The sequence below is a fragment of the Bubalus bubalis genome, chromosome 4 (genome assembly GCF_019923935.1).
Source record: "Bubalus bubalis isolate 160015118507 breed Murrah chromosome 4, NDDB_SH_1, whole genome shotgun sequence".
NCBI lineage: Eukaryota > Metazoa > Chordata > Mammalia > Artiodactyla > Bovidae > Bubalus > Bubalus bubalis.
The window spans coordinates 138,011,787-138,033,704 of NC_059160.1; the positions used below are offsets into that span (position 1 = coordinate 138,011,787).

Here is a 21,918-nt window from a genome sequence, read left to right on the forward strand (position 1 = left end):
ACCTACTGAGCTAGACCACATGTCTCAACAAGGTCCCAGGTAATTCTCAAGCACATTAAAATGTGAGAATTTCACTGCCTAACCTAGGATCCAGACATGACTGGTCCCTAGTAAATGTCTGAATTAGATAGCTATTGAACAGATGGAGAGGAAAAAATGATGTAATTCACAATACTACATTCATTCTGCATCCGTAGGGTATATAGCATTGTGTAAGATTGTGGTTCTTTGGTTCTCAGCCTTAGATGTAAGTTAGAATCACCCAAGATGCTATTAACAACAGCTGCTAATTAATATGCTATTAACAACAGATTCTTCTGCAGAATCTCCAGAGATTCTGATTCAATTGGTCTAGAAGGGACTTAATCTAAGATAACTTTTGTTTTTGCAAGACACTGTACCAAGTAATAGGACTCTCTGGTGAAGAATCAGGGATGAGCCACTGAGTCCACTCTTGCTGAAGACAAAGGAAACCAAGATGTCAGGAGGCAATACCTAGAGGAGGAGAACATTTATTCCCAATGTGTATTGTCTTTTTTTCCTGCAGATGCCCCAGAATATATGAAAATACAGCTGGTTAGTGTGGGTGGTTAGAGGGGAAGGAAGCTGAGGTGTCTGTGATTGGTATTATATTGTTTGACCATTCTCCAAATGTATCAACCTATTGCCTGAGTCATGACCCCCTTAGGGATATGTTTCCTCTAGCCTCTTTGTCTCCCGATACACTGTGATGCCAACACACACACACACATAGATGGGGGTCAAAAACCTGGATAGCCTCAACTCTAAGTGAGTCTCCTTTCTTTGGCTTCCTTGAGCTCAGGGAGGTTAAGCAGGGCAAAACTGCCAATCGGCCTTGAAGCTGTTCCTTATGTGGCTGTCCCTGAACCAATCATCAATGTGTGGATTTTAATCAATCCCTTTCTGGTTGGGAATTACTTCGAACCAACGCCACCAGTAAAAAGGTGACCTTTAGCATAATTGGTCCAATTACACCTCTTGGCATTTACCACCAGAAAATCTAATAATTAAGTCTTCCCTCTCTCTCTCTCTAACTTGACTTAATTAAAATTATGCCCATTTCAGGATAAACACAATGGGTAGGTGACACCTGGGCCGTGGCCTGACAGTGAGTTGTTTTCTCATTAAAAACCTTTAGTGAAAAGCTCAAATGTCTTCACAGTAATTCAGAATTGAGGCAATTCAGACAACTCAATCCTTTGTCTTTATGGGTCTTATTCTGGGAGAAGAAAAAGGGGGAAATGAATTATGAGTGAACAATCAAAGCTAAAGCCAAATTTAAAAGAAGTAAATTAATACACAAAAGGTACAACTCGTGTTGAAGGCACATGTGTAGGTGAAATTAGCTCTGATCAGTTTGGACATTTGAAAACTTCTAAGGGCATGAAATGCCTGCACTGAGGTGGCGTCCCCTAAGGAAAAGATGTGATTAAGCTCCAGGCTGCCTGTCAGAGATGTTCCAGCTTCTCCTCACTTGTGATACTTGTATGAAGTTTTCACAGGAGAGCAGCCTGTCACGTTCAGGAAGAGACAGCACCCTTGTCCTAGCTCCTCCTCCCTTTGATGCCTGTAGAACTTGGCCATTAAAATCTGCCTTGGGCTAAAACTCAGTAAGCAAGTTTCCAGTCCAGGAACAGCTTTGACAAAATTTTCACAAAATTAGAACCAGATTGGCATTGAGGGATTTGAGTTAGAGAAAAGTTTATCTTATATGTAGATAGACAGATGAGGACAGCCAAACTCTCACTGTGGAGTGAATGCTACGCAGCAATAACTCTTGGCCTGCTGGCACTTTGTACACAGCTACTAGTGTCCTTGATCTGGGAACAAGGTAAGAGACTGTGAATTTTCTCAGGCGTTGTTAAGGCATTTCACAAGTCCTATGTTTGGGTGAATAGTGTTAACTTCAGTATTGTTTTGTACCAGCTTCCTAAAGAGGGTTCAAAGCATTATAAAGAGCAAAAGATATTTCAAGTCTTTTTTTTTTTTTAAGTGAGGCATTTGATTGCTTTCTTTTAAATTAACAGAATAATTGCCACTGTTTGAAAATGCAAAGGCATTTTCTTTTGAAAACTAAACTGTGTAATATTTAACCTTCCTACATGATTCTTGCTACCTTAAACAAGGACTGGCTTACTTGTGAATATGGGAGGCACACATACCTCTATGCCTACTATTAGAAATGTGATAGTGCTTGTTGCACTTCACTCAGAAGCACAGGAAAAAAGATCAGAAAACCTCAAAATGTTTAACCTATCCATTCAGTGCCTTTTGCCACTCTCCTTCCATATGCCTATACCAGGTTCGGGAACTGATGGTTGTAGTCCTGCCCCTTATTATTTAACTAGGACATTTTCATCACTTTGAGCTCTGTCCTACATACTCAATACATTACCAACACCTTATCCAGAGGCACTGTAAGCTTCCTCTCTAACTTAACCTTATCTAAAAGGTTAATAAACAGTGAAGCAACAGTGAAGCAACAACTTGACACCTACAGTAAGAACCTTCCAAGTGACTATTTCAAGTATGCCTTATAGATGTATTATGCCAACAAAGACTGAAAGATCCCCACAAAAATGCCCCATTTATGTCCTTTTCTCCTTGGCTCAGTTGTTCATTTCATGAAAGTCAAAGAGAGAACATGTTCTAAGAATGCTATGCAAATTGTCTAAAATTAGTATGAGCCTATTTTTACTCTGCCAACCCCTATTCTACTAATACTAAAAAAAAAAAAAACAAAAAAAAAAACAAATCAGAGACTATAAGCAGACTGGCTCCCATGGATGCCTGCAGCCTAGTACCAATTAAGAAGTATATATGTTAAATACTCTTCTTTTCATAACTAGAACCACGCAATTACTAGTTGATCCTTTGGGGATTCAAACTGGCATAATAACGTTAAAGTGGGTTTTGAATGCACAAAGGAGCCAACTCTATTGTCTTGGATTAATCTATGTTTTCTTCTTGCACTAACAGATTGATTTTGTGTATTTATGTATTTTTATTCCACTTTTCCTGATGTCATAGATTCAGGGAGTGTGCTTCATCTCTGACATGCTTTACAATGCCAGAGCTAAACAGCAATGAAACCCTTCTAGGACAAGCTCTGCTAAAAGCACATCCTCACATTTTAGATCAGCTCTTCTTCTTAAAAGTATGTATTGACTTCTAACGGAAAATGTTTGTTTAATGTCTCCTGGTTATTGACTCCAGGAGATCATTTTGTATGAATGCTGTAACTACTTTGGTCAAGGTCAGGAAAATTCTCGTTGTGAGTCTTTCAGGTATATTCAGGTTCTTGGATATATTTTGAGAGCAGACTGTTTGGCTTGACAAAAGTCTATCAATTAGTTGCTTTTTTTTCCATTGCATTTAGGACCAGAACCCTCGAGATCTCATGTGCCCTCTAGTATCTGCCTAGGGCCTAAGGTCAGATGACTTCCCTTGGAACCAAATTGGGAGAAAACAAAACAAAACACAACTCACTGAGCCCTACAGCAGAGGAAGAAGAGGGATGTTCCACTTTCAGAGCAACTTAAACTAGATTGTGTTCCCACAACACAGTAAGAACCCTTTCCACAACACAGTAAGAATCTTTCCTACATCATGCACGTGTTCAAAAATCTATGGCAGGTGGTCTTCTGGAACCAGTATGCTTAGCTTATGGCCTATAGTAGATGAGACATGATCCCTGATCTTAGACTGCCTTCAATCTAGTTAAGGAAATAAGCTACAGACGTATTAAATAACTAGCAAACTGCTGGCAAACAGGAGCTAAGATGTATGATGTCTGAGGTCCAGCTGATAAACACATGAAATATATCTTTTTTAAAACCCCTCAGTTTCTAATGATTCATCATGCAGTATCTACCATAAATACAGCATCCCTAATAATAGCCCTTGTCTCCAATTTTAATTCAACAAGCCTAATCATCGCTAATTTCTCATTAACCTTGTGAAAAGTGAAAGAGAGTGAAAGTGAAGTCGCTCAGTCATGTCCGACTCTTTGCAACACTATGGACTGTAGCCCGTCAGGCTCCTCCATCCATGGGATTTTCCAGGCAAGAATACTAGAGTGGGTTGCCATTTTCTTCTCCGGGGGATCTTCCCAACCCAGGGATTGAACTCAAGTCTTTCACATTGCAGGCGGACTCTTTACCCTCTGAGCCAGGAAGAAATTCCCATTATCCTTGTAGTCAATAAGATTCTGTTATAGACTGACTGAATGGTTTTTTTAAAGATAGAATGGTGGGATGCCAAAAAGATACTATGCATTGTCATTATACTGTCTTCTGATCATTTTGACCTAGAGATGACTGTTATGACTCAAAAAATCTATTATTGGAATCAAAACTTTTTTTAAAGAAATGATTTACTGTTGTAACAGTAACACCCACAAATCCAGAAAGTCATGTGGCCATGGTATCACATGAGATGGTGAAATGTCAGTCATAGACATTCACTAAAAAACACTGTAATGTTCACTTGCACAATCAAAACAAACTTTTATGAAGCACTTATACTATTGCAAGACTAAAGTGTACAAAGATAAATGAAAATAAATGATTAAGAAATATACAAAGGAACAAATCATTAAATACAGTGTGATAATTACTATCAGGAAAAAAATCTGGAAAGTATTATGGGAACACTGATAGGAAAGAAAAACTCTTTTAGAAGGCACCAGGAACGGCACCACAGAGAAGGTAATTTTTCATGGGTCTTGAGTTATGAGTCTAAGTAGCAGGCATAGCACATACACCTAAACAACTGTATTCACCATTTTGAACAAAATGAAGTTTAGAGGTATGAATATACATTTCCAAGTGAGTGGCTTGGCATAGTTGGAAAGGAGAGCATAGGGTAAGCCTAGGGGCCAAGATTGGGAAAACATGATCGGAAGGAAGATTGTGAGGGTTTTATATATCTTGCTAAAGATCAAGGAAGAGAACTACTAAATGCTTTTAAGGATAAAAACATGATTAGTAACTAAAGGATATATATGAGGAATGATATGAGGTAGATTAGGATGGCCAATATTATAGCCAGGACATAGATTGGACATGAACTATTTTAATGTTTGCTTCCTACCTTGTTCCAGAGAAAATTGAAACTAGCATTCAAGGATATATAAAACATAAAGTGGCATAAAATAAATGTGGAGCCAAAGAAGAATGGAATGGAAAAAAAAAAAAAGTCAAAAGCTCCATTTGAGATGGAGTCACAAACCAAGAGTTAAAAATAAATGCTCTATATATTTGTCACAGATTGCCCAAGAGAAGTACAACTCACTCTTCTTGGTATTAACATGAGACAGGAATGTCTCTTGACTGAAGGAGAACTCTGAAGTCATGAATAGCACCCTTGATAATCTAGCTCTCTGCAGATCTGGTTTGATAGAGGGTTAGATTTGATCTGGAGGAGCCCTCAAGTCATTCTCCCTTCATATTGCTTTTCTGGGTCAAGCTCTTGATACAGACTGGGTGGTTCAAAGCTAGAAAGGGCCTCCACTAACAAGAGTCTCAAGCTACTCTGTGCTGCTTTTGATCACAGGTCTTTTTGTCTTAGCAAATTACCAAGTTGGAGATAGGACTAGCATGTCTTATAAAAGTTGATGATGGCTCTTCAGATAAAGGAACCTAAAGAGAAAAACGTTCTCCATGGGAAGTGAGCCAAAGTAGCAAGCACAAATAGGGAAGGTCCTGAAAAAGAAACATGACCGGGCTTCCCTGGTGGCTCGGACAGAAAAGAATCTGCCTGCAATGTGGGAGACCAGGGTTCAATCCCTGGTTTGGGAAGATCCCCTGGGGGAGGGCTTGGAAACCTGCTTCAGTATTCTTGCCTGAAAAATCCCATGGACAGAGAAGCTTGGCGGTCTACAGTCCATGGGGTCACAAAGAGTCGGACACAACTGAGTGACTAAGCATGCAGACGTTGAAAAGAGGCAGAGATGATGAGGATGAAGAAGAGAGATGTTTGAGAAATATTTCCAAGGCACCATTAATAGGGCTTTTCACCAATCATATGTGAAAAAATGAGAGAAAGAGAAAGGAGAGTTGAAGCTGCTTTCAAAGTTTCTTGCTTGGGTACTTGGATGAATGGTGGTGATGAAAAGAAACAAGATAGGAAAGAAAGGATAGGATTTCTGGAAAAGGTGATCAAATCCAGTTTTGGTAATAAAATCACTGCAGATGGTGATTGCAGCCAGGAAATTAAAAGACACTTACTCCTTGGAAGGAAAGTTATGACCAACCTAGATAGCATCTTCAAAAGCAGAGACATTACTTTGCCAACAAAAGTCCGTCTAGTCAAGGTTATGGTTTTTCCAATGGTCATGTATGGATGCAAGAGTTGGACTGTGAAGAAAGCTGAGCGCTGAAGAATTGATGCTTTTGAACTGTGGTGTTGGAGAAGACTCTTGAGAGTCCCTTGGACTGCAAAGAGATCCAACCAGTCCATCCTAAAGGAGATCAGTCCTGGGTGTTCATTGGAAGGACTGATGCTGAAGCTGAAACTCCAATACTTTGGCCACCTCATGCGAAGAGTTGACTCACTGGAAAAGACTCTGATGCTGGGAGGGATTGGGGGCAGGAGGAGAAGGGGATGACAGAGGATGAGATGGCTGGATGGCATCACCAACTCGATGGACTTGAGTTTGGGTAAACTCCGGGAGTTGGCGATGAACAGGGAGGCCTGGCATGCTGCGATTCATGGGGTCACAAAGAGTCGGACACGACTGAGCGACTGAACTGGACTGAACTGACCTGAACTGAAGTTAGGTGTTCTGAAAGCAGTTAGAAATAGCAATCTAAAGCTCTAGGGAGGGGTATGGAATAAAATTATAAATCTGTAAATTATTGAACTCTTGAAAGCAGGTAGACTTAGTAGTAAATGAAATCATCCTGAGAAAACCTAGAGTGAAAGAAGAAAGAAAGAAACAGAGAGAGGCAGATGACAAAGAGCTATGAAGGGATCAAAAAAATAATTCAGAAGCTGAGAATTTCTACTAAGAAAAAAAAAAAAAAAATGGTACTGCCGAAGCCCATGCATGGTCAATTGATACATCCCTATAAAGGTTTCAAGAGGGATAACAACCAAAAAGGATGCCATGAGGTCATCAATAATCTTAGTTATGACAGTACTTGTGAAAGTTATCTATATATCAACTCTGGTGGCCTGGTACATGGTAGAAGGTGAAGGCGCAGAAAAAGTATCCCATGAGTGGGATACTTGTAAAAGAAATCTGACAGTGAAGTAAGGCAGTAACTTGAAGAGGAAGAGTCAAGCAAACATTTTTGGTTGGCAGTCATATCAAAACAGTTAGTTAAAAATAAGTCTGTGAAATTCCCTCTTAAATCCAACTGACCAGCATTTCTATCTTCACAAGAAAGTAGCTTTACGAGTTACCGGAGCAACAAGTTAGAAATAAAGGAAATCAAAATTGATGTGCTGACTTCAAGGAAGAGGGATTTATTTATCTCACGTGACAAGAACATGTGACAAGGACAGTTTCCAGATGTAGAAGTTGAGAGCTGGGGCAGTGGCTCAACAATAGATTGGGGGCCCAGACTCTGCCTATTTTCTGTTCCCCACCTTCTGTGTGGGGGCACACTTGGTGCTTCATACTGTCACTTAAGATTACAAGATGGTTTCTGCACCTTGAGGCTGACTATCTGCTTTGCAAAAAAAGGAAAAGAAGCAGGAAGGGCAAGGGGTAAAAGGGAAATGATTGCTGAGTCCGTCTCTTTTTCTCAGGAAAGGAAAAACTTTCTCAGAAACCTCACTCAAATACTTCTGCTTAGATTTCATTGGCTAGAATAGTGTCACATAGTAACACCACTAGAAGGTGTTTATGCAAAAGGCTGTTATGGATGAAAGTTAGGTCAACCTCACCATCACTCACAAAGTGTCTTTCACCCTAATGAACAATGAAAAAGTAGAAGAACCATAAAAATTAAGGCAAAATCTGCCTGAAAGAAAAAGACAAAATTAATTATATACTTCCTCTATCTACCCACTTGAAGAAATATCCCAGAGACATAGCTGAAGAGAGTTAGTGCTAAAAAAGACCACTGTCACTGCCTTGGCAGGCAAAAGATCCTATCCCAGCTGTAAATATTATACCCTTCAGTTCAGGTCAGTTCAGTCGCTCAGTCATGTCTGACTCTGTGCGACCCAATGAATTGCAGCACACCAGACCTCCCTGTCCATCACCAACTCCCGGAGTTCACTTAAACTCACGTCCATCGAGTCTGTGATGCCATCCAGCCATCTCATCCTCTGTTGTCCCCTTCTCCTCTTGCCCCCAATCCCTCCCAGCATCAGAGTCTTTTCCAATGAGTCAACTCTTTGCATGAGGTGGCCAAAGTATTGGAGTTTCAGCTTCAGCATCAGTCCTTCCAATGAACACTCAGGACTGATCTCCTTTAGAATGGACTGGTTGGATCTCCTTGCAGTCCAAGGGACCCTCAAGAGTCTTCTCCAACACCACAGTCCAAAAGCATCAATTCTTCGACGCTCAGCTTTCTTCACAGTCCAACTCTCACATCCATACATGACCACAGGAAAAACCACAGCCTTGACTAGACGGACCTTTGTTGGCAAAGTAATGTCTCTGCTTTTGAATATGCTATCTAGGTTGTTCATAACTTTCCTTCCAAGGAGTAAGCGTCTTTTAATTATGCCCTTAGACTAATCTTCTACTTGCTGCAGGTATCTAAAGACACATGGTAACCACCACTCCTACTCTGTGAAGATTTGATTTCCAGGATTAATTATGACCATTGTCAACTTTACTCCTGAACTAATTCTAATTCTCAGTGATTTCAGTATTCAAGTAGACAATCCTTCCAAGAGGCTCACCTCCTTTCCTCTGATGATCTTACTCTCCACCCTAAATCAGCCCTTCTTTCTCATGGCCACACTTTAACCTAATCCTTACCAATAGCCATGTGCCTTCCATAATCTCTACTTAACCATCCTAGTCTTTGTCCCCCACTTCCTATCTTTTTAACTCTCTTCCTCTAGTGCTTTGACTCTGAAAATATGTCCCTCTACATTGGGTTCTACCACCTTTTTACTGTCTATACCACCTTCACAGGCTCATTACTTTATTTAAATTCCATAGTTAATCAAGTATTCCCTTGGGTCTGCCCTCAGTTCTCTTGCTCAGTTCTCTCTTCATCTTACTTACATGGCAAAACTCAATCCTGATTGACTCTAACTCTTCACCTACTTCAGGTCTATACCCAAAGGCTTGAATATAACAAGATAAAAATATAACATTATGAATAAATCCACTTGTTTGAAATGAATCCCAAGAGGGCCCTGAATGCTACCTGACAATTCCATTGCATTTTGTATTCCATTCAGTTTTCCACAGGTCTAGACAACCATTCAACTCCTTTTCCTCTCTTCTCATACCTCCATCCTCTTCTTCTCATCCATTCTTACTCTTAGTTGACTCCCATGCCTCTTATTTCTCTTGAGAAAATAGTGGCAATCAGAAAAGAAATTCCACTAGTTTCTTTATCAACTCTACCCTCAATACTCTGCCCATATACTCTGCCTTCCCACTTATTACCATGGGTTCTTCAGGTGCTATTTAAGGTCAACTCCTCTGCTCTTCCACTAGCTGCTACCCATCTCTTATCACCTAAGACACTGTTCAAAAATGATGCTTGAATCATTTGTGTGGTCTTTTAAAAAAATAATTTCTTTCATCATTCAAATAGGCTGAAATGTCTCCCATCTTAAAATAATCATTTGATGCTCATACTGCTGTCCAGCTATCATCTGAATTTTCTGTTTCCCTTTGAGGGAAGTTTCTGAAATGGGTTTCCTATTCCCATTGTCTCCAATTCCTCTGTCTTTATTCTTTCCTGAACCCATATCAATGGGTTTGGACCCAGCCCTTGGCCAAACTATCTTTCACGTTGCTACATCCACGACCAACTGTCTCCTCATCTGACTTGACGTATCAGAAGCTTGTAGCAGTTAACTGCTCCTCCTTGAAACCTTTTCTTCTCTAGGGTTCAGGGGACATCAGACTCTCCTAATTTCCTCTTAAACCACCGGCCACTCTGCCTGGCTGATTCCTTCTCCTCCTCACAAATCCTACATATTTACATTGCCCCAGGTCACAGCCATCAAAATTCATTTCTTTTTCATGTCCCATTTTTGACAATGACAATCTCATCCAGTCACACAGGTATAAATTGATGGTTCTCAACTTTGCATTTCCAGGCTGGACTGCTCCCAGTAATTCCAGCTTTTTATCTCCAGCTTGCCTAATGACATTTCACCAGGATACATAATAATCATTTCAAACATAAGATGTCCAAAAGCTAAACGTGATTTTTCTTTATCCCACTTCCCTGACTCCCCTGCATAGTTCCCTACCTCAAAGGAAAGCAAATTCATCCTTCCAGTTCAAGCCAAAAATCTCATGGTCACCCTTGATTTCTTTTCTTTCTCAGCTCTAATCCAATCCATCAGGAAATCCCACTTAAAATCTCTCTAAGATTTGACCTCCTCCCACTACCTACTACTACTTTGGTTCAAGCCACCATCACATCTTTCCTGAGTTATTGTCATAACTTCCTAAATGGTCTCCCTGTTTCTACCCTTGTCTCTCTTTAATCTATGCTCAACATAGCAGCCAGAATGACTATTTATTATCTCACTCAGAGCAAAAGCTGAAGTCCTGCAATCACTTCAAGGCATTCTATTAAGAATTCTTAAACTTCTTTGTGATGTGAATCTTTTTGGCAGATGGTTGAAGTCTACAGATTCGTTCTTAAAATAACATTAAAAAATGCATAAAATACATAGGATTTAAAAAGAAACCAGCCATGAAATACAGGGAACAAAAATTAATAAGTTCAATCTTATGATTAGTAAGAATTCCTGTATTACATTAAATAACAATATTTAGCAGACCCCAAATAAGAGATTGTCCAATCTGGTCCCCACTACCTCACTGACCTCTGACCACTCTCTCCTCTAATCATTTGGCTTGCAGCAACCTGGCTTCTAGGATGGTCCACCAAGTTGCTTTTATACTAGGAGCTTGGCATTTTGCTATCCCTGCAAATACCTGCATGGGTTATCCCTGCACTTTCTTTAGGTCTCTTATCAAATGTCAACTTGACAGTGATGCCTTCTCGGGCCTCTCTGTTTAAAAAGGCAACTTTCTTCCCACTCACATACCCTGGCACAACCTTTCCTGCTTTATTGTCCTCCATAATATTTATTGCCATTTAAAAGATAGAGGGATAACATATAGTGTCCTTGTTGATATTTTTATTGTTGGTCCACACACACACAAATACAATTTCCCTGAGGGAAAACATTTTTATCAAATGCTATGTTTATAGTATCTGGCCTATTACTGGTACTTAAAAATATTTATTGAAAGACAAATGAATAAAATGAATTCTTCCCTCCCAGAAGAGTGACTCCAAGGACTTTGTTCTTCTGAATCAGGCATCAGGCAGTGACCATGCTCAGGGACATGACTGCCAACTTTGTCCAGGATTTTGTAAGATCAAAATCCTTACTATCACATAGGCCCCCAATTGAGACTGATTACTTTGGAAGCCATACCATGGAGGGGCAGACACTAGACTAGGTCCTTGACTTGGGTTTTTGGCTAGTTGACCACTTTCATTCATGCCCAAGGAGAATGGCTTGGCCATAGCCATTCTTTCTCATGTCAGGGCCTTTTAAATAAAGTTCCACTCCAGAGATCAAACATTAAAGGAGAGGAAAGAAAACTTGGTGATAGATAAGATACTACAAGAGACTGTCAGAATCTTCACAACAGAATAAAATAATGCTCGGGGTACTGTCAATGAACACAATCATGAAAGAGCACACCATTTTCTTAACTGGGGAGCCATCCAATCTATAAACAGAGGCACAACATATTTCTCCTCCAAAGATGCCAATTTCTAACTATGACTATTGATCTCTATCTAACCATGAAAATTAATGGTCCCAAAGAGAAAAAGTGACATTGAATCACTGGAGAATTTCAGACAATAAAAATAAAACTAAAGGGGTTGCAGCAAGGCCTGGACTTGATAAGTTTGGGTGTCACAGTTTTAATCCACTGTGTCTAGCATAACATATAGAGTTAAAACTAATGGGATTTGTTTCTTTTAGTTTAGTGGGGATTTGTTTTTATTTTACCCAAATGACTTCATTTTAGGGTTCCATGGAGCCACTCTGGTTTTCCATGTACCTGTTAGTGATTAAGCCATGGGGAGATATTGGGGTTGGGCAAGAAATAAAAAAACTAAATGACTCTCTATTGTTGTTGTTCAGTCACTCAGTCATGTCTGACTCTTTGCAACCCCATGGACTGCAGCACACCAGGCTTTATTGTCCTTCACCATCTCCCAGAGCTTGCTCAAACTCATGTCCATTGAGTCAGTGATTCCATCCAACCATATCATCCTCTGTCTTCCCCTTTTCCTCCTGCCTTCAATCTTTCCCAGCATTAGAGTCATTCCTAACGAGCTGGCTCTTGACATCAGGTGGCCAAAGTTTGGGAGCTTCAGATTCAGCATTGGTCCTTCCAATGAATGTTCAGGATTTAGGACTGACTAGTTTGATCTCCTTGCAGTCCGAAGGACTCTCAAGAGTCTTCTCCAACACCACAGTGCTGGAGCACCAACACTTCAGCACTCAGCCTTCATTATGGCCCATATCTCACATCTATACATGACTACTGGAAAAAGCATAGCTTTGACTAGATGGACCTTTGTTGGCAAAATAATGTCTCTACTTTTTAATATGCTGTCTAGATTTGCCATAGCTTTTCTTCAAAGGAGCAAGCGTCTTTTAATTTCATGGTTGCAGTCACCATCTGCTGTGATTTTGGAGCCCAAGAAAGTAAAGTCTTGGGCTCCAAAAATAGTCTTATCGAATTTTGAAAAGAAAGTCGCTGTTTCCATTGTTTCCCCATCTACTTGTCATGAAGTGATGGGACCGAATGCCATGATCTTAGTTTTTTGAATGTTGAGTTTTAAGCAAGTTTTTTCACTCTCCTCTTTCACCTTCATCAAGTGGCTGTTTAGTTCCTCTTTGCTTTCTGCCATAAGGGTGGTATCATCTGCATATCTGAGGTTATTGATATTTCTCCCAGCAATCTTGATTCCAGCTTGTGCTTCATCCAGCCTGACATTTTGCATGATGTACTCTGCATAATAAGCAAGGTGACAACATACAGCCTTGACATACTCCTTTCCCAATTTTCAACCAGTCTGTTGTTTCATGTTTGATTCTAACTGTTGTTTCTTGACCTGCATACAGGTCTCGCAAGTTTTGTAAGGTGGTCTGGTATTCCCATCTCTTTAAAAATTTTCCAGTTTTTTGTGATCCACATAGTCAAAGGTTTTAGTGCAGTCAATGAAACAGAAGTAGATGTTTTTCTGGAACTCTCTTGCTTTTTCTATGATCCAATGGATGTTGGCAATTTGATTTTTGGTTCTTCTGCTTTTTCTAAATCCAGCTTGTACACGTGGAAGTTCTCAGTACATTACTTTGCTAGAAGGTGAAACGAATGTAATTGTGTGGTAGTTTGAGCATTCTTTGGCATTGCCTTTCTTTGGTATTGGAATGAAAACTGAACTTTTCCAGTCCTGTGGCCACTGCTGAGTTTTCCAAATTTGCTCACGTATAGAATGCAGCACTTTAACAGCATTATCTTTTAGGATCTGAAATAGCTCAGCTGGAATTCCTTCATCTCCACTAGCTTTCTTCATAAGGCCCACTTGACTTCACACTCCAGGATGTCTGGCTCTAGATGAGTGATCATACCATCATGGTTATCTGGGTCTTTAAGATCTTTTTTGCATAGTCCCTCTGTGTATTCTTGCCACCTCTTCTTAATATCTTCTGTTTCTCATAGGTCCATACCATTTCTGTCCTTTTTTGAGTAGAGTTTTGTCTCAGGGAAGCATATGTTAGCATGATGGGGGTGCAGGTCACTGGGAAAGGAGGTTAACTTCTATGCTAAGTCACTTCAGTTGTTTCCAACTCTGTGTGACCCCATAGACGGCAGCCCACCAGGCTCCCCCATCCCTGGGATTCTCCAGGCAAGAACACTGGAGTGGGCTGCCATTTCCTTCTCCAATGCATGAAAGTGAAAAGTGAAAGTGAAGTTGCTCAGTCGTGTCTGACTCTTAGCGACCCCATGGATTGCAGCCTAACAGGCTCCTCCGTCCATGGGATTTTCCAAGCAAGAGTACTGGAGTGGGGTGCCATTGCCTTCTCCGGTTAACTTCTACCAGATGGTATTAGAAATACCTAGGAATACAGTATCATTGAGGAAAAGATCTTTCTCTCTTTTTTCTGAGATTCATATTCCTGTAAGACTGAAAGTTTTCCTTTTGTGATGTTTTTCTGCCCCTATAAGATTTCGTTCAGTATTCATTAACTTAATCCAACACATCAGTATGATAGCTTTCTAGGAATACATTAATACTTTAGGTTCTGGGCAGGTCTTACATAGGTACATGTATAGCATAAGGCATAAAATATTCTTTGAGGCTCCTTCTTGCTTCCTCAGGTTATCTGACCAGCCTGTTAGCCCCTCATTCACTGGTCAAGCAGAATTTATAGGAGTTACTGCAGACAGAGGTCTGAGAGTCATATCCACCTAATCCCCATCAAGGTATGACCTAGGTAGAACTGAGCTGGTGGCTGTTCCACCTGGAAAATAAAAGCACCCAGGAAAGGAGAGGACACAGTGAAGCTTCTTGCATCTTGACCTTCCCCCCAGCAAACCTTGTGGTGGCATGGGAAACTGCAATTCCTGGACATTTCTCCCATGAATTTAGGTGATTTTCAAAGTATTAGAGCTGGAGCCAGTTACTCATCTGAGGTTTCCTGGGTGACAGGATCTGCCAACCTGCCCTGGCACAGCAGCATAGTGAGAATTGGCAAAGATCACCCATGCATTTTCCATAGAGTCAAGTTGGGTGTGGAGGTGTTCCTAACATTCCCATTGATCCAGACCAGGCTGGGCCTATACATAAAGAAAAACAAGGCACTTGAGTACTTATTACAAAAGAAATTAAGGTGACGAAGGAGTCAAAAGTCAAACAGACAAATTAGAAATTAGGAAAATAGACATGAAAACTAGCTCTAGGATGGAGAGACAAAGGATCGATGTGGTGTTCTTGGTGTGCAGGGTCTGGGGACCATGGAGCATCCTTCCAATGGTTTTGGAGTCACAGAGGACAACCCAGGGTGGCCAGTGATGCCACAAACAACCTTCAGTCCCCTGTCAACACTCCCATTTGCTGACCTAGGAGCCTGGGCAATATAGCCTAGATGTTCGGCCCCTTGTGATAACAGAGGGCAGCAGGAGAAGGATGAGAAATGAACCCAAAATAAAATGCCTGAGACTGGCACAGGGTGACAAAGCAGCAGAAGCCAGCTAGCTATGTTCCAGAGACTTCCACTGTTGGAAGAAGAAGAGTGGTGGGATCCCTGGAGACTGCTCTCCAAGATTGAGGAAAGAGAAGTGGCACTATCCAGTGATGCCCTGACACTTTCCAGCTAGAGTGTACAATCATGTATGTGTACACATCATGTACACTTCAGTCAAACAACTGATGGCCATCCAACATGTTCAATGAGAAAGCACCAGCAGGTATCATCCGGGTTAAGAGAGCACCTGTCAGAACAGCAGGCATCACCAGCATCTGAGATCAGACCAGCAAGAAACCAACAGCTGAGCCCTGCTGAGAAATTTGACTCCACCCCAGCTGATCAATTTCCTTTCCACTCATATCCTCACCTGCAGGAGCACTTCCTGCAATGGAAGTGCACAGGCAAGCCCAAGATCCCAGAGGGGAGAAAGGAAAAACTTTGAGAAAAAGGACAAAAACCAGCAAATTGATGTTTTAAATGGGACAGTGGCTAATTATAACAACACTTGATTTGGATTGAATATTTATTTGAAAGAGGCTATTCTAAACCATAAATGACTCAAAATGTTTAGGATCAGACCTAATTTCATCATTTGGGTGAAATTTAGTGAAACATTAGTGCTTTCGTAAAGATAATTAAGCAGCTCGCACATAGCTGAGAGGTGACTATAAGCACACTTCAGAGATATTTTGGATTCTATTCCAGACCACCATAATAGAGTGAATATCAAAATATCACAATAAATAAAATGAGTCACACAATTTTTTTGGTTTCCTAGAACATATGAAGTTATATTTACACTATCCTTTTAGTCCATTACGTTTGCAATAGCATTATGTCTAAAAACCAATGTACATGCTTTTATTGAAGAGTACTTTATTGCCAAAAAACTCTAGCCATCATCTGACCCTTCAGTGAGTTGTAATCTTTTTTGCTGGTAGAGGGTCTTGCCTCAATATTAATGGCTGCTGACTGATCAAGGGTGGCTTGCTGAAGTTTGGGATGGCTGTGGCAGTGTCTTAAAATAAAACAAGACTGAAGCTTGATGCATAGATGAACTCTTCCTTTCATGACGATTTCTCTGCAGCATTCAGTGCTGTTTGATAATATTTTATCCACAGCAGGACTTCTTTTAAAATTGGAGTCAATATTTTCAAATGCTGCCACTGTTTTATCAACTAAGTTTATGTAATATGTTGAATATCTTTTGTTGTCATTTCGACAATCTTCACAACATCTTCGCCAGGAATAGCTTGCATCTCAAGAAACCATTTTCATTGATCATCCATAAGAAGCAATGCTTCATCCATTAAGTTTTATCACAAGATTGCAGAAATCCAATCACATCACCAGGCTCCACTTCTAATTCTAGTTTTCTTGCTATTCTCATTACATCTGCACCAAAGTATTGAACCCTTCAAAATCATCCATAAGGCCTGGAATCAATACCTTACAAACTCCTGTTAATGTTGATATTTAATATTTGTTATTAATAACTATAACCTCCTCCTTCTTCCATGAATCACAAGAATTCTTAATGGCATCTATAATGGTGAATCCCTTCCAGAGGATTTTTTATTTACTTTGCCCAGATCCATCAGAGGAATCACTATCTATGGTGGCTATAGCCTTATGAAATGTATTTCTTCAATAGTAAAACTTGAAAGTTGAAATTACTCCTTGATCCATGGGCTATAAAATGGATACTGTGTTATCAGGTATAAAAACAACATTCATTTCATTATGCATCTTCATCAGAGTTCTTAGGTGACCAGGTGCATTGTCAATGAGCAGTTATATTTTGAAAGAAATCTTTTTTCTGATCAATAGGTCTTAACAAAGGGCTTAAAATATTCAGTAAAACATGTTGTAAACAGATGTGCTGTCATCCAGGCTTTGCTGTTCCATTTATAGAGCACAGATAGAGTCAATTTAGCATATTTTTAAGGTCCCTAGGATTTTCAGAATAGTAAATTAACACTGGACTCAACTTAAAGTCACCATCTGCATTAGTCCCTAACAGAGTCAGCCTGTCCTTTGAAGCTTTGAAGCTAGGCACTGACTTTTCCTCTCTAGCTATGAAAGTCCTGGCATTTTCTTCCAATATAAGACTCTTTCATCTACGTTGAAAATCTGTTGTTTATGTTTTTAATATCAAATTTATTATTTATATTATTTGTATTAATTGTTTTTATTTTTTAAAAATTTTTTTCCTTTTTTTTTTAATTTTATTTTATTTTTAAACTTTACAAAATTATATTAGTTTTGCCAAATATGAAAATGAATCTGCCACAGGTTAAAAAAAAAAAAAAGAAAATCTGTTGTTTAGTGTAGCTACTTTCATTAATTATCTTAGCTAGATCTTCTATGTAACTTGCTACCACTTCTGTATCAGCACTTGCTACTTCACTTTGCATTTTTATGATGTGCAGATGATTTTTTCCTTAAACATCATGAACCAACCTCTGCTGGCTTCAAACTTTTCTTCTCAGCCTTCACAGAAATGAAGAAAGTTAGGTCTTTAAAAAAAAAAAAAAAAAAACACCTATTTATTTATTTACATGTTTGGCTGTGTCAGGTCTTAGTTGTGTCATGCAGGATCTTTCACTGCAGCACACACTCTCTAGTTGTGGCACAGAGGCTCTCTGCTAGGGTTGCCCAGGCTCTGGAGCTTGTGGGCTCAGCAGTTGTGGCATGGGGGGCTCAGTTGCCCCATGGCATGTGGGATTCTAGTTCCCTGACCAGGAACTGAACCCACATCTTTTGCATTACAAGGCAGACTTAACCACTGAACCACCAGGGAAGTCCCAAAAGTTAGGTCTTGCTCTAGGTTAGGCTTTGGCTAAAGGGAATGTTGTGACTGGTTTGATCTTCTATCTTGACCATTAAAATTTCCTCCATATCAACAGTAAGGCTGTTTCACTTTGTTATCATTCATGTTTTCACTGGAATAACACTTTTAATTTCCTCCAAGAATTTTTCCTTCACATTCATAACTTGGGTAACTGGTACAGAGGCCTAAGCTTTCAACCTATCTCAGGTTTTGACATGCCTTCCTCACTAAGTTTAATAATCATTTATATCTTTTGATTTAAAGAGTAATTCTTCCTTTCCTAAAGAGAGACATGTGACTCTTCCTTTCACTTAGAGGCCATTACAGGATTATTAATTGGCCTAATACCAGTATTGTTGTGTCTAAGGAAATAAGGAGGCCTGAGAAGAGGGAGAGAGACAGGGGACAGCCATTCAGTGGAGTAGTCAGAACACACACATTTATTAATTAAGTTTGCCATGTTATATGGGTACAGTTTGTGGCACCCTAAAGCAATTATAGTAGTGACATCAGAAACCACTGATCACAGAAAAGTTAAAGTGAAGTCACTCAGTCGTGTCTGACTCTTTGCAATCCCAGGGACCATAGCCCCCCAGGCTCCTCTGTCCATGGAATTTTCCAGGCAAGAATACTGGAGTGGGTTGCCATTTCCTTCTCCAGAGGATCTTCCCATCCCAGGGGTCGAACTCGGGTCTCCTGCATTGCAGGCACACTCTTTACTGTTTGAGCCACCCACCAGGGATCATAACAAAAATAATGACAATGAAAAAGTCTAAAATATTGTGAGAATTACCAAAATGTGACACAGAGACACAAAGTGAGCAAATGCTGTGGGAAAATGGCACCAATAAACTTTATAAACTTGCTTGATGCAGGGTTGTCAAAAACCTTCAAGTTGGTAAAAACAATACAAAGCAAAACAAACAAAACAACAACAAAAACTGCAATAGCTGTGAAGCACAATGAAGTGCAGTAAATCAAGGCAAGCCTGTATTCAATCATTCTGACAATAACAAATATACATATACACTTCACCACAAAGGAAACACAGCTGTAAAGTAAGGATTGCATCACTGTAAACGGTGGTAGGTAACGCTAAAGAGCAGTGCATGCAGGACAATGCTCAAGGACAACCTTCCTTTTTCCTCTGGTCAAGAAAGATGTCATGAAAGAAATGTGTATTTGGGATTTTGTTATGGGTTAGGAATAATGACTTGACAGGTTTTAGAGAATGAAAATTCTGAACAAATGATGCTTCTTGGAGAAAAGTTCAGAGATTACAGTAAGAGGGAATGGGTAATGGGCTGTCAGAGGCATGTATTTATTAAGTTCTTATTTGTTGTTCCAATCTATCTGTGCTTTGCTTTGCTCAGATCTGGAAAACCATATTTCACCTTTGCCAGCTGAAGTCTTTAAGGTGTGGCTCATGGGGGCAGAAGAAGGAGACTAGAAGGAAAGGGAGAAGCAATTTTTCTTTCTTGTTTTGTTTTTCATTTCTGTGTCTAGTTTATGGCATTTATCCTAGCAATAGCTGCTAGTTCCATCCCCAGAGTTTCTTCTACCCTCTCAGAACTCCCTCAGAGGTACCTGCCTCAACTGGCCACTGCCCTCCTCAGTGGCCTTGGTCTTCACTCCCCTTCTGGAAGCTTCTAAGTTCTCAATCATTCCAACCTCTCCCCTTTGTTCTCTTAGCTACTTCCTGTAAGCAAGACTTCTGTGATACTTTGGTATTCCCCGTTGTATATTTTCAGTCCTCTAATACCTGTTTAATTCTTTATCAAAGTCTCTCTATTTAAAGAATTGGTATAATTTTTTGTTTTCCTGACTGGATGCTGATACTGTCATATGGAAGACAGGAGAAGGGGGCAAACCAAGATTTAACTAAGATTTAAATCAAAGCAAAAGAAGTGAGTATTAGAGTACCAAGGTGATTCAATGTATAACTGAGATAAACACGGTCATTTCATCACAATCAAACAACTGGGACACTGGTAGATTTTCAGAGCAAAAGTAAGGGAAGATATATTGTGCTTGCCTTAAATTGATGGCAAAACTCTGTACAACGTGTGCAGTTACTAAGTTGTGTCTGACTTTGCAACGCCATGGACTGTAGCCCACCAGGCTCCTCTGTCCATGGAATTCTCCAGGCAAGAATACTGGAGTGGGTGTCATTTCCTTCTCTAGGGGATCTTCTCAACCCAGGGATCAAACCCACATCTCCTGCATTGGCAGGCAGGTTCTTTACCACTGAGCCACCAGGGTAGCCCAAGAATCTATATACCAAATTTCAAACTATAAGCATAGTTCTATAGCACATTTATAGTTGGGCAAATGGTTATAAATAGATATGTGTGTAAAGAGGTATGTGTGTCAAGCACTCTTTTTGAACAATCTTTATGCAGAATCAAGTCATTTACAAAATTCTAAAGATTTTCCATTGAACATATCCCAAGGAATTCCTGCATAGTGAACACACTGGGACAAGTGGGATCGTTCAGGGTCCTGCTTTGTCATTAACACAGTCATCAACCTCAGTTGGAACCCTTAGGAGCTTCTACCAATTGTGAGAATTATCTTAGAAATGTCCTAAAAGAGAAGACAGCCCCGCAGCAATGCTATTGCTTGCTGTAAAGGATGCTGCATACATGCTAAGTCACTTCAGTCGTGTACAACTCTTTGCGACCCTGTGGACTGTGACACAGCAGGCTCCTCTGCCCATGGGATTCTTCAGACAAGAATCCTGGAGTGGGTTGCCATGCCCTCCTCCAGGGATCTCCCCACCCTGAGCTTCAAGAAGTGGTCCATCAGATCAGGCACCTTAGAGATCAGAAAGAGGCACCAAGAACTTCTGAGTAGCTTTAGGAGTTGGAGGATCTTCGGTGATCTTAGTAAATGTGGTCTCTGTGGGGCGGGGGTGGCAGAGGCTGGTGTGGACAGACTTCAGGAGTGACTCAGGGCAGCCTGTTGATGCATCACTTCATTAGAGCTTGGGAGTTGCTGCAAGGCAGGTGGGGAGCCGGGTGATGCTTGCCAATGCTGACCTCTAACTCTCATTGGCACTGACTGCTGTTATGTACAACTTGGTGCACAAACTGGATCTAATAAGAGGCCTTGAAAATCACTCAAAACTCATTTTCAAATAGACTATCCTGCATTTTTCCCTTTACTCCTGGTGGTTCTAATCCAGTTGATGTTCCAGAAATGTTGGTGCTATTCTCTCTTTACTACTGCAAAAGGTGAAAAAAATGCATCCTAACACTACAGAAAGACAATTCCTCATCCAGGTTGTTTTCTGATGAAAGGCAGATGGATTCTCTCAGCATGTATAATCTTACAGAGAATGTAGCTTGATGGTTAATCTCTGGAACTCTGAGGCTGAACAGGGTGGGGTTTAAATCCTTGCCAGGCCCAGAAAATCACTTATGGTCCCTGACCTGCAGTTTCTTCATCTTGATTGTAAAGGAGATGACACTATCTTCCCCAGTGGGCTGATCTGTTGTGAGAAATAATTGACCAAGCATCTAGCACCAAGCCTGGCACAGATTAGGCTTTTAGTCAATGAGAGTTCTTGTTAGTTATTTCCAGAAGCCAGTGTAAAAATTTTAGATTGCATA

The 21,918-nt window shown here is 40.3% G+C and overlaps 1 pseudogene; it reads right to left on the bottom strand.

The window, feature by feature from the left end:
- Positions 1-14,204: 14,204 nt before the first annotated feature.
- Positions 14,205-19,969, bottom strand: LOC123333394 (annotated as a pseudogene).
- Positions 19,970-21,918: the final 1,949 nt, after the last annotated feature.